The following is a 14,186-nucleotide window of genomic DNA, read 5'->3' as shown; positions in this document are numbered from 1 at the left end:
TATTGTTTTTAGTGTGAGAGGCAAAACAAGGGCAAGAGAACTCTAGTAATAATTACCCTCAAGACAAAATAAAACTCAAACATTTGTTCAGTTCCCCATTATAAAGTCATTTTTCTCACACCAGTAGACATCAAATACCTGGTCAACTGGAGATAGAAAATTGTGCCGCTGGTAACCAGAAATCATCTGACTCTTATAAATGAGATTTTTAGCATTCCCATTAGAGCTTTCATGTTGGCTTATTAAGACTAAGTGGCCAGCTAAACAAGATTACCTGTCCCTGATAGAAAGGGAAATAAAGTTAATGGTAAGACAAGCTGGCTGGCTATATTCTTTATCCTGCCTCCTAAACTACTTTCTAAAATCTCTACCTGAGGACTTGACACTATGAAGAGCTTGATCAGTTCATTTTGTTGTGTAAGACTCATGGCTGATTTACAATTTGACTTGGAAATTTGTCTCAGGAAAATAGTTAGTAATTGTATGGGATAAGGAAAGTGGTGCAGGATGCTGTAAAATATTGCCCCACTTTATCCTCCTCCTAATGCTCAGCAACATTTCAAGCCAGCATTTAAATAATCTCCAACCTGCAATGAGTGGTTACATGTATGTATGAAGGATATTGGGATGGGAGTGTCTGATGGTAGGGACTCCGTAGGCTATCAGGCCAACTTCTCTATTTGACAGCCGGAGGACTTATGCCCTAGGATGTCCTCTTTTCTCTTTTTTGAAGTTAGAAACATTAGCAAATGCCACCTTAGGCAAACTATTAACAGGTATCCTTTTTCCTTTCTTGAAATACCTACTTCCCTACAATATGCCCAAGCACTTCTTAATCCCTCTACTCTTCATAAGACAGATCAGAACCTTCTATGGAAAAGATCATATGCTTCTAGTGAACACATGCCTTAAGCTTCATTCTGAATTGTGGAATACATTATCTTATTAAAGCCATTTCCATTTCCACCTAGTAGAAGAGAAAATGCTCTTTAATAGAAATTCAGAAATCACAGCATGTAGTCAATAACTCTGCAGCTTTGCTGGGCCACTTTGATCTGTAGGTTTTCCCTCTAATTTGCTGAGAAGGCTCAAGGATGAACATAGCGCAAAATTTGCATAAGTGTATCATCTGCATACTATGCTTCACTTCACTATGGTCAAGCTAGTTACTTCAGACTAATATTTTCATTGATCATTTTTGTATGGAAGGTTTCAATTGACTTTAGTGTGACTAAAGCACCATGTTGAAGTTTATTGCCAATTCTCTGATGAACCAGTCTTAGAGGATGGAGGCTACAAGGAATTCAGAAAGAATACCAGATGTGGTGATATAGATACAGCCACAAAATGTGCAATACAATTGGAATGATAAAACTAACATGTGAAAACACCAACAATTGAGGTCCAACAGCTGATACACTAAAATGGGACATAACTATGGGCTGCTATAGATAGATACGGAGACGTTCAGAGAAAAAAAAATGATGGGCTATGAGAAATGTATGAATGGCTGGTAGAATTTAGATTGGAGGTGGTGGGAAGCGATGAGGGCATTTCAGGTAAGGGGAACAAGGCAAAGTTGGGACAATATATATGGGTTAATAGCTGGGCATTAATGGAATGAGGGTACACCGTGGGATGCAGAAACATGTAAGATTGCATAAGCAGGAATAGGAAAGATTATTGATGAAATTCTACAAAGGAATTTAGCTTTGGTTTGGGAGAGCACAGGGAATTATAGTAGATTTCATGGTAGGGTGAGAAGATAATGAAATAAAATGGAAAAAGCATATTTAAGTTTGAGCCCTCACCAAGTTGTGACCTTCACCAAGTTACATAACTATTTTCATCCTCAGTTTCCTCATGCAAAAAATCAGGATATGGGGTTATGTGAAGATGTAAGGATTAGTAAGAAATACACAACATCATCTCATCCTCATCATTCTCATACTCGTCGTAAAATATGTCTATTATTAGTATTTGTATTGTTGATTTAGATAAATTAAGATGGCTCTATTTTTTGTGATTCCTTCTCCTCTTCAAGAGTTAGACCCTATCTTTTCTCCCCTTCAATCTGGGCAGGTTCTTTGAGTGCTTTGAGCAACAGAATATCACAGACATTATGACGTGCCAATTTACAGACACAGATGTTCTTCTACTTTTTGTCTCTCGGAATGTTTGTTTGTGGATGATGTCTCTAAGAACCCAGTAACCATGCTGTGAATAGCCTGAGCCTTGTGGAGAAATTGTATGTAGCATGTAGATACTGTAGCCAACAGTATCCAGGCCCAGCCCCTATCTGGTAGCACATGTGAGGTCCCAAGCAAAGACCACTATGCTGAACCCAATTAACACAGAGGCACTTGGTGAAAAATAATATATTTTTTAAGATTAATGTTTCAACAGATTTAGAGATGGTTGGTTAAATAGCAATCAGTAACTATTGAAACATTGATTTTATTTTCTTAAATCACAATAATATTCAGTCAAATAATAACCATCATATTTGTTGTGATGGTTATGTAGAAATGACTGAATTTTAGGTGTGAAGGAGATGAAAGCCTTAATTAGGGAATCAATGTTGAAAATGAAGAGTATTTCCTTCATTAACCGTTAATTCATTCACTCACTCAATAAATATTTATTGAGCAACAACACTTATAGCACCATATTTGTGGAAGCTATCTATTATTTGGTTATTTCTTGCATTGGTTGAGTACTTCCTTATTGACTATAAATGCTATGTTTCAGTCGCTAGATTCCCAAGAATGTATCCCATATGTTCAGCAAAAGGTGTACTATCTCAATTGGAATTTAATGTCATTCTGTTGCTTGGCTGTTCTGTTTCGTTATCACATTGCTTCCTTTATTGTTTTTGTTTCTGATAAAGGACTCTATTTAGGAGAGCACATCTCTATTCATATAGATGTTAATGTTATCACTTTATTGTTGTCTTAGATTTTATTTCTCTTGGCCATGACCCTTTGACCTTTTGTTAGCTACTCTGATTATTAGTACAGTCCTACTACCTCATTTTCCTCTTTTGTTCCATCCCTTTCTTTACTTTTATGCTTGATTTCCTCACATTTTCAAAAGAGAAAAATTATTGCTTTTAGGTAAAATCCTTCCTCTATTCAAATAGCTGATTGGATGATTTAGTAACTCATGCTCATACTTACATAGACTTACAAAAGGATAGTAGTAGGAAATGTTTATATGGTAAAAATATAAACACAGGGATGACTTTTAGAAGTTTTGATTGATAGCCAGGAAAACTCCTGAAAATCTTAATAACACTGCGGTCAGTCCTACTGTAGACTTGTGGGGGATAATTTAGACTATTTTCCTTATTATCTTTTGTGCTGTATTATCAAAGTGCTAAAGAAATTATACTTCTAGAGCCACATTCAACACATTAGCAAATACTCCTTTATTAACATATGAGCACTCATTCAATGTATATGTAATTAAAGCAATATCAAAAACATTCAAGAAAACAGAATTGTGGTAGCATGAAGGTAATTTTTCCCCCACCAAAATAAGCAAATGTAGTAATTAACTGATTTAAAGCTCACTGTGAGAGCACTGCCATTCAGAACTACAACACTTGGTGGCATGATAACTACATATTGATAGAAAACACACACACTTGACTAGGAGATTCAAATTGTTTTCTTAGTGCTTCAGGCAAGATAGGCATTATTAAAACAACAGAATACTGCAGTGCTCCACTTTCAAACACCAGTAGTCTGTGAAAGCATAGTTCTCTTTGCTCATAAAGAGAATGGGAAGGCAGGATCTAAAGGGTACACATTTACCTGATAGTCAAAATTCTGAGATGAGATTTTTTGGTAACTCTCAGACCAAAAACAATATAGTATTAGATATTACATCTAATGCAGCCACACAAAAGTTTCTGCTTTACATTTTTAAAAGATGTTCACATGTATTATTTTATCTGCTCACCAAATGTCCATATTACATGTAGATATGTTAAGTGGCTTGTGTATTATCACGTAGACAATAAGGTGATATTATAAACATTAAAAGCAAAGTCTTCTGCCTACTGGAGAGTCATATCACAAAATACAATGTAAGCTACTTGCCATAGGGAATATTAATAATGGATGTAAATTTTAATTAAGAAACACATGTCAGGACCTACCCTTTGCTTAGGAGACTAAATTGAGCCCACAGCTGAGAATAAAAAAGCTATACAAAATAAAGCTCCCTATTCTTTCAACGTATTTTCCTAACTTGTGGCTCTGTCAAGACAAGGTGATGGATAATGGTGAGAAACATAGACCTGGAGACCAGGCTAACTTGGAGGCAAAACTAGATATATAGATCAATGGAACAAAATACAGAACCCAGAAATAAAGCCACATATTTAAAAACAATCAATCTTTTACAAAAGCTGACAAGAACATACATTGGAGAAAGGACACCTTTTTCAATAAATAGTACTGGATAAATTGGATTGACGTATACAGAAGAATGAAACTGGATATCTATCTCTCACCATACTAAAATATTAGCTCAAGATGGAATTAAAGACAAACATAAGACTCAAAATTATACAAGTACTAGAAAAGACAACAGGAAAACATTTTCTGGACATTGGGCTGGGAAAAGAACTTGTGACTAAGACTTCAAAAGCACAAGCAACAAAAATAAAAGTAGAAAAATGGGACTTAATTACACTAAAAAGCTTCTGAAAAGCAGAAAATATTAATCAACAGAGCGAAAAGACAACCTGTAGAAAGGGAGAAAAATATTTTTAAATTATACATCTGACAGAAGACAAATATCCAGAATTTACAAGGAGCTCAAACAACGCCACAGCAAAAAAGAGATAATCCCATTAAAAGTGGGCACTTTTTAGTGAAAGGAAACTGTTGTAAAAAAGACAAAAGAAGACATAAAAATGGCCAACAGGTTTATGAAAAAATGCTTAATACCACGAATCATCATAGAAATGCAAAATAAAACCACAATGAGGTATCATCTTACACAAGTCAAACTGGCTATTATTTTAAAATAACAAAACATAACAGACATTGGCGAATTTGCAAATAAAAAGGAACTCTTATACACGATTGGTGGGAAGGTAAATAGTACAACCTCTATGGAGAACAGTATGGAGATTTCTCAAAGAACGAAAAATAGAACTACCTTTCAGCCCAGCAATCCCATACAGTTATCTATCCAAAGGAAAAGAGATCAGTACAATATCTGCACTAGTATGTTTATTGCAGCACTATTTACAATGGCAAAGATATGGAATCAACCTAAGTGTCCATCGATGGAGGAATGGATAAAGAAAATGTGGTATATTTCCACAATGGCATACTATTCTACCATAAAAGAGAATGAAATTATGTCTTTTGCAACATCAGGGATGGAACTAGAGGCCATTGTCATAAGTGAAGTAACTCGGAAGCAGAAAGTCAAATATCACATGTTCTCATGTGTAAATGAGAGCTAAATAATGTGTACACATGAACACACTGGAATGATAGACATTGGACACTCAGAAAGGTGAGGGATTGGGAGGGGAATGGATGACAAAAAATTGGTTAATGGGCACAATATATATTATTCACGGGATGGGTAACCTATAAACCCTGAATTGACCACTATACCATCTATACATGTAACAAAATTGCACATGTAACCCGTAAATTTGTACAAAAAAGAAGCTCCATCAAAAGATCCTTATAATAAAGGCAAAATATTTCCAAAGTATAATTATCAAGTGTTAAAATTAAATCTTCTACACTCTTGACTTGTCATTTTTTAACATTTTAAATTTTTCACTAACTTCTCTCGAGATGGTTATTAAAGTTTACTGGTTTGAAAATCTTGTTTCCTATGATTGCTATTCAATAAAATCTTGAAAAGATGATGAATTATGGCTCTGCTTAAAATTAACTTTTTAAATAACAATTTAAAACTAAATATGAACCATACGAAACCAAAATATAAGAGGAATTGTTTGTTTAAAAAGTTGAATAAAGCTATAAAGCACAGGACAATTTACAAAATAGTTTTTCAGCAGATCAAACATTTCTAAAATCCAATTGAAGACAGACAGCAAAGAAAGAAGATATATACAGCCAAATTGAAGATTTATGTTGTAATCAACATTAATTTCATCACGTTTTCTAATTTGGTTACTACATATGTAAATTTTGACATGTAGAGTTTTTATTTGGATTTATCAAATATAAATTATGTCTGTACCATGATTTATTTGTGTTTAGTAGATTTCTTAATTTAAACACATTGTTTTCACCACAACAGAGTGCTCCATTACATTTGTGTTCTCCAGTAGTAATTCTATATGCAATATTAAACCTTAAATTGAATGTATAAGAGCATTCATAATGTCAGATGTTTCACCTTTGACAGATTGAACTTGCAAAGGTTTTACTTTGATTTTATTAATTGGATGACAAAATTGAACCATTATTGGTTGTAAATTAATGAAATTTCCTTTTGAAATATCTGAAGATGATAATATAAAACTGTCATTCTTTAACTACTTATGAATTTCTTTTGCTAATGAAGCCAACACATTAACAGCAATTTTTAATGTACATGCCCAAGAAAAGTGACAATTGAAATTAGTGAAATTCATTTAGATCAGCAGTTATTTAGTCTAAAAAAAAGTCACTTTTAGTGTTACTTCATCATACCTCTGCAACTGTACATATTAAATCGTCATCTTTAGGCACTGTCTTCTCAAAATGATGTTCTTCAAAAGATTGTGTCTTGATTGCATATGCTTAGTGATATTATCCACATAGATACTTATTGTCTACGAGCATTTTGTGCTAATTACTCATGCACAAAATCAACTCTTAAGAAATGGAATATCAGTGAGAAAATTTTTAATAAAGCTTTCTTTCTTCTTCTTTTTCAACACATTGCTGTCTGAAGGGTTTACTGCAAAAAAATTTAAAAAGAACATTGTCAAACAAAGTGAATAATTGTACATTTATCACATACAGTAAATTACAAAATCAATATAGCAATAATATTCTGACTACCTTTTATAGGCTCTATAGCAAGATTGCTAAATCTCTAATTTCTACACATAATTTACATATACTTAACCAATAATTTTCAAGTTTCCTATTGAAATGCCAAATGGCTGCCTAGTGCTCAAGCCACAACATGGAACAAAGAATCCAAATGGTAGGCAGTGCCACCATGTTAACCTGCACATCCTGTACATGTACCCTGGAACTTAAAATAAAAACAAAAATTAAATAAAGTAAATAAATAAATTAGGCTTCATTAAAGAAATAAAAAAATAAAAATAAGTTTCAAAAAACAATCTGTCTCCCACCACAACGGTAAATGGCAAGCAATTAGCTGTTACTACTACCCAGTTTAATCTAAGTTCCCTTCATGTTGTCGGTGGGAGCCGTGCATGCTGCTCTGAAAAGGGAAGTCTAAGTGATTTTGAAACTAAAAGAATCAGGAAAAGAGACAGGATCCTGCTGGGTTTTTTTTTTTTTTTTGTCAGATTTAACCACATGTGATGTGAAGACTATTTTAACTGCACGTGTATGTCACATAGTACTAGATGAGATAAGATAATGGCAGAAGAAGAAAGTACAATGGAAGGATAACCAAATAGGTACTGAACTATTTCCATATGACTATTAATAAAAGTACTTTGTAACAGACTGAATAAATAGCAAGGAAGTGCTCATAAAATAGTTGGGACTTTTCAAGAGGACACAGAAGCCAGTCTTCTGTGGGATGAATGAGGGACAGTTGGAGTATCAAAACAAATATTATCATAATAAATTATCAACAGGGCAAATAATAAACTGGAAGGAATTATTGTACAGCAAAAGTAAATTGGGATAGTAAATATAGATAAGTTGGAATGTATGGTCACCTAAATAATGAGTGATGGAAACAATACTGCTGGAAAAAGTTGGAGAGAATGGATGGAAGAACTTGTCCTTTTCAGGCCAAAATGAGAAGAATTATATATTTTTTTCAGAGTAGAGTGGAAAGCAATTCAAACATTTTAAGCAGTTGTTGCCTATTTTTCTTCTTTTTTCAATTTTGCCCCAGTTGCTGTATGAAAAACACAGTGAAATAATTTGGTCAGATGAAAGTAAGGACTCCAAGAGGCAATGACAACAGCCAAGGCAAGAAAAGAAAATATTTCCTAAAGGTTAAAGAAAAGGGAAAATACAGGGGAAGCATCATTCTTCCTGTCTTTACCTATAATCTGCATGTTCGTTGTTCAACGTAATCCTAAACAAGGATTCTTGCTGACAAAAGTCTTGCTCTAATGGCAGGTCGCCAAGTTGTGATGCCACCTCAATCCCAGAAAATTAAAGAAGAGATTTAAAAAATGCAAGGTCTTCAGTCATTCTATTTTGTTGCTTAAATTTTATATTTATGGCGAGATGATAAATTCCCTGAATATGTATAATAGGAAATGAAACATTATGCAATACCAGCATTTCTTTTCATTCCTGAAGGAAATAGAATATTAAAAATAAGTAGCACCATCCAAATCTTTCTGCAAAGTGGAATTATATTTTAGTAGGTTAGATATTTATCAGGCTGCATTTTGTATTTTAGCATCAACAGCTATTAAAGGAAGAAAAATGGAATGTCTTGTATAGGAGAAAGTGCATATCCTCAAAATCATTTTGACTCTCCACTGGAGCCTTCACTGTTCATATTCATAACAATAGTATAAATGTGAAATAATATAGCTTGGCACTAGGGTAAAAAGCTGATTCCTTCAGCTGTACTGATGATGATGCATGCTATCTTTCTTATTTATAGAAAATAATATGAACATGGCGTTATGAGTCACCTTCACACTTCTGTGCTATTCTTTCTTCCTTACATCAGCCCACATCAATAGGATATTGCTTGCAAAATAACATGCCAGTACAATTTCCAGTTATTTCTGTATCAAACCTCTCTTACTTATGGGAAGAGAGCAATCAGGTAAAATGAGTATGCATGTACTCAAATGCGGCTGAGTTCTCCAGCTTATTTAGTCTCACTAATCCAATAATAAATGAAAAATCACTCATTCTTTATGCCCCATTTGAGCTAACCCCAGTGATACAGCACATATTTTTATTCCTACAGAGTATTTCTGTCTCATTTACCCAGTGAAATCAAATCTATAAATTCCAACAAATAGATAGCATATAAATAATATATTGCATAATATCTTATATACTTACCATTATATTGCAATACTATTAAAGTCTGACAAATGCCCATATGCTGAGGCAGAGAGAAGTCATATCCTTTAAAACTGTTATTAACTTCACCAACATTTTCCAAAGTACCATGTCCCTGATACCAAAAATAGTGGACTTGGTGTTTTGAGTCTCTGGGAATAAGTTCTCAATCTGTCCATGTTAGAGCGTAGAAAGTTATTAATACGGTGCAGACTGAAATTAGAACATGCTATTGGTCATTGCCCAAGACAACAAGAAAACCCATTCAATTTTCAAGTAGAAAATTTGGGAAGATTATATTGAACTGTCCTGGATTTTTTACATAAACAGAAATAAACACATATTGTGTCTGAGCCATTAAACATTTTGTATTTACTCTTTCAGCAGTTAACCCAAGTAACTTGTACAGTGTAGAATCATGACAGTGAGAAAGCTACTAATACTTCTGCTATCCAATTGAGTCCTGAGAAATCAATTCGAAATTCATTCCCTTGGAGTGCTAAAGCTTAAAACAGCTAGCAGACATGGACCTCTAAGATGTGACTGTAGTGTGATATTCATGGCTTTACAATATTCTGGGGTCTGAAGTGCACCTACTTTCCTAGATGACTGTATGGAGATAAAGTTTAAGGGGCATCCAAAGCTCTTCCTTTACCTTTCTCTTTACTCTGTTCCTAAACTTTATAAGAAATTCTACAATGTGTTGGGTTTAAGGACATACTATTTGCCACTGCTAGCGCATGGTGTTTTTCTTTCTGGCTGATTTTTAGGAGAAATTTTCAAAGTCCTGGTCCCTTTAGTGCACTTCCTTTCCTGCTCTCTCTGTTTCCTCAAGCCAGGGAAATCAGAGCAAGAGCCACTTCATGAGCTCATTCTATTCCATTTGCTTTTTCTGCCCAGCTTTTCTCTTTCTATGTAGACACTGGGCAAAAGCACTCTAAATTTCACAGAGATCACAGAAAGAAAAATATATTATTTTCAATTTACGTAGGGGAAAGCTGAAGAGGGGAAAACTCACAAACTGAGTACTACAATGAATTAAATAATCAGAACATAAACACACAAGATTTACTTAAATGCTAGGCTGGCTTAATGTTCTATAAGCAATAATTATAATTTATCACATTAATAGGTCAATGGAGAAACATGTGATGGCTTGTTATTTTATGAACTTGCATGATAATGATCATTTGTGGAGCAATTAGTCACCTAATAGTGACATAGAACTCCCTGCTGATCCTGCATAGATTTCTGTGTTTGGAAATATTTCCTGTTGCCATTAGTGAACAAAGCAGTCTAGGGACCTTCAGGATTTGAGAGCAAAGGAACCAACAGGAATAGAACCAGGAGTGAGGACAGTAGTAACAGGGCAGAGCATTTGGGCAGTCAGCATCCTGAAAAGCAGGGTTGGGGCATGGGGACTGGGGCTGTGAAATAAATGTCTCCTATTTTAAAGAGATTGAGACAATTAGAAACACCCAAACAGGGATTTAAGTACAGAGAATAATTAGACACAAAATAGCCAGAAAGAATAAATAACATAACTTTAATTTAAAAATAAAGCAACGGCCCTGAAAGAGAAGGAAATGGTCAATATAATATCATGGACTGTTTGATATTGAGCCACTTAATGACTAGTCTATGGTTCCTTGAATCTCATCCTGATACTCCCATAAATAAGACTAATTAGGGGGCAAAGTGGCCCAATTGCTGCCATTGGGGGATTTATTGTTAAGGATTAAAGAAAGATGTCAGAGGAGAAACAGGCAAACCAAGACAGCGGGGATAATGGAGAATGGGACTATACTTGCAATACAAGAATCAAGTGGAAGCTTGAAGACACTGTGGGCTTTGCATACATTTTTGCTACTTCTATAATATTGAGTGTATTTCTCTCTGATTTTTGAGATAATTTATTCTAATGGAATGATATTAAATTTACTAAGATCTGAAAGAATGATCCAAGCACAAGGCATGGAACATAGTATTCGGTCAATATTAATTCTTTTCTTACCGGGACCCAATAGAACACTTTCATGAAAAAGACAACAGTAGGCCATTTAAATGTGTTAATGTTTCCCTTTATGCATGCTTCATGTAGTAGCCATTAATGCCATTTGCCAACTATTTCCAGCTCTCTGCCTCACAGAACAAGGTAGGATTGCATTGCTCTGCTCCATTTGATTGGTGGGGTAATTTTGGCCAATGGTATGTGAGAGGAAGTAAGATATGTCATATTCCCCATGTTACAGTAACTGATCACATCTGAAAATATGACTAAACCATCACCTTGGGTTATTTAGTCACAGACAGAGCCTCCGGGCCAACAGAAATATAGCAAAACATGTCGCAAGTATGTAACAAAATAATGTAGCAGGCAATGTAGCAAAAGTGAGAAATAAATATTTGTTGTTTTCTGCAACGAGGAAGGAGTTTTTCTTACTGTAGCATAATCTAGCCTAATGTAGTTGACACACACAAGCACTGAATTTCAGTGTATACTGGAATAACAGGATTTAGCCCAGTGTCACAGCTCTATGGGCAAAGATCAAAAGATAAAAGACCTGTAGTATTGAAAGTAGACAAAAACGTCTCCCACTCAGCAGTATAATGTAAATTTACAAATGTGTTGAATACAAAGCGACAGAGACAGAAGAAAGGCATATTTTTAGAGCAGCAGCAAAAACAGCGGGAGGCATATTAAAGGCAAAGAGCTTATTCATTAGAAATAGGAGTTAGGTAAATGCAGAGATAGAGGAGCTGTGACTTATGATGTGATGGGATCTGGGGAGTGATAGCTGTGAGTGTTGGGCCAGCTGGAAGCACAGAACTTAATGAAAAACCAGTAGCTGCTCCCTGCATGTATCTCTTACATGAATATTGCGTGTATCATGCCTACTAATTGTCTCGACATTGTGATATTTCTGCTGGGATATTCAAGGCACTATTCCACCTTTTTGGGTAAGAACATATCCCTCTAATGTGCAAGGGTATCTCTGATGCCAGTAATTCAAGAAAGAGAAGAATTCTTAGATAGGAAATCAGAATTCTGAGATAGGAAATAGAGAAGTACAAATTACTAGTTTGTAAAACTAGTTTGTGACCAAATTGTAACTTTGCATTAAAATACTTTATGCCTTTTCAGGAATGCTGTCTTACATACAGATAAAACATGAGGGAAAAAAATGGTAACAAATAACTGAAACTGAGCCACTTCTTTCTCCTAATTACATTTTAGCATATTTATTTTAGTCATCCTCACATGTAATTTTCACAAAGTACTCCCTTTTTTCACTTTTATCTTGTTTTAAGAGCATTATTCTTAGACTTCAAAGTTTAAGGTTCAACCCTGAAAGTGCTCATACTTCCAACACCTTTGGTTTACATTCCAGCCACAATCTGAAACACTGGAGAGGTTGTAAGCCCTTAATAAGCTAACTGTGCAATGGCAGGTACAAGAACTTCTGAATCTGAGAAGCTTCTTACTACTTCTTACCGTGAAACGGGATAGTGATGCTTTCTTTCTCAGATTTTACATGACCTGAATGAGTGTCTTTATAGTTTCTGACACGTAAGTGCAACATCAAAATATTGCTTATCTACTCCAATCCGCCTTTCACTCATGATCCATCTAAATAATTGTCCATTCAGAACACTGTGGTTAGTAAGATAGCATATTTCTCTTTGTGTTTGTAACACATATGATTCAACTGCAGGTACTAAAAGTGAAGAAAATGCCAAAAAACATATCACATTATGTTGTTTTCCCTCTCCAGTGTCCCACTCAGGGGGCTCCAATATAATATCTGATCCTAATCTTTTCCTGTAGATGTTTGGATAGTGTAAATTTAGACAGCGTGGGTTTGTATTTTAAATGAGAAACATGTGTGCTCAGCCTATTCTGACACCCTAACCAATTTCTCTAATAAAGTCCATAAAGGATATCTTCATAATAAAGATCTGGTATAACATCTACTCTTTAAATATTTAGCTTAATGTATTTGTTAATGGGAATGCTTATGCACAGTTTGCCACAATACTTCACAGCAGTGGATATAAGCTACATTTTCCTTCTACCTTTCAGTAAACATGCTCTAAGGTAAAGAAATAATAAAATAATATATAAAAGATACTTACTGACCACATATCACCAGGAACACACCTGTAGAAAAATGAGATGAGGTTTATCATGCTTGCTGCAGCCAATTGGACCATATTGCAGGAAATCCGAGGAGTCCTTCAGAAATAGGACTTGGGAGGAACTCCTTACAGGATTAGAGCTTGTGCTTTGCGCTCAGGAGGGTTCAAGAGATCAGCGTCCTATTCCGGATATGATGTCATTAACAGGGATAGTTGAGTCATTGGATATCATATACAAGTATATGATATATTTCTAGGAGATGAGAGGTTTAAAGCTGGACTGCAGCTAACATTGGTTAAAAAAAAAAGTAGCAGTCAGTCATGTCTGTCACAAAAAGGAGATGTCTAGTTCCTTTTGCGTTTGCAGAGTGGCTTTATTTGAGGTTTTTTAAGATTCTATAAGTGTTGTGTACGTTCAACATTATGGGCTAGTAGTCACTGTTTTATTTTCTTATTATCCAATTTATACCTGAGTTATTACTGTCCCCAAACTTTCGCCATAAATAAATACTGGGAGCCCTGAAAGGCTAGTGCTTAGGGAAAGAGTGATGAAGATGAAAATGGTAATACAAAATAAGTTAAAAGAATAAGTTAAACAACAAGTTAAAACAATAAGTTAAATAATACAAAATAAGTTTAAAAAATTTGAACACCAGACTTGGTCCTCTTAGGAGAACAGCTGAGATAGGACTGAAGCAGAGTTTACATCTCTCCACTGGGTTTCTCACAAAATAAGCTCACACGTATTTTTAAAAATTTATTTTACTTTTAATTGACAAATAATAATTGCATATATGTGTGGGT

The 14,186-nt window shown here is 34.7% G+C and overlaps 1 long non-coding RNA gene across 2 annotated transcripts in view; it reads right to left on the bottom strand.

The window, feature by feature from the left end:
• Nucleotides 1-3,406: 3,406 nt before the first annotated feature.
• Nucleotides 3,407-14,186, bottom strand: part of LOC134729832 (uncharacterized) — a 577,505-nt gene continuing 566,725 nt past the window's right edge. For both annotated transcript variants that reach the window (XR_010111316.1, XR_010111317.1), the window contains 2 exons: nt 13,380-13,404; nt 3,407-6,951 (listed from right to left, as the gene is read on the bottom strand). This is a non-coding gene — a long non-coding RNA (uncharacterized LOC134729832). The remainder of the gene's footprint in view (nt 6,952-13,379; nt 13,405-14,186) is intronic.

This window comes from Pan paniscus, chromosome X (genome assembly GCF_029289425.2).
Source record: "Pan paniscus chromosome X, NHGRI_mPanPan1-v2.0_pri, whole genome shotgun sequence".
NCBI classification, from domain to species: Eukaryota; Metazoa; Chordata; class Mammalia; order Primates; family Hominidae; genus Pan; species Pan paniscus.
This window is presented reverse-complemented; position numbering and strand designations above follow the sequence as displayed.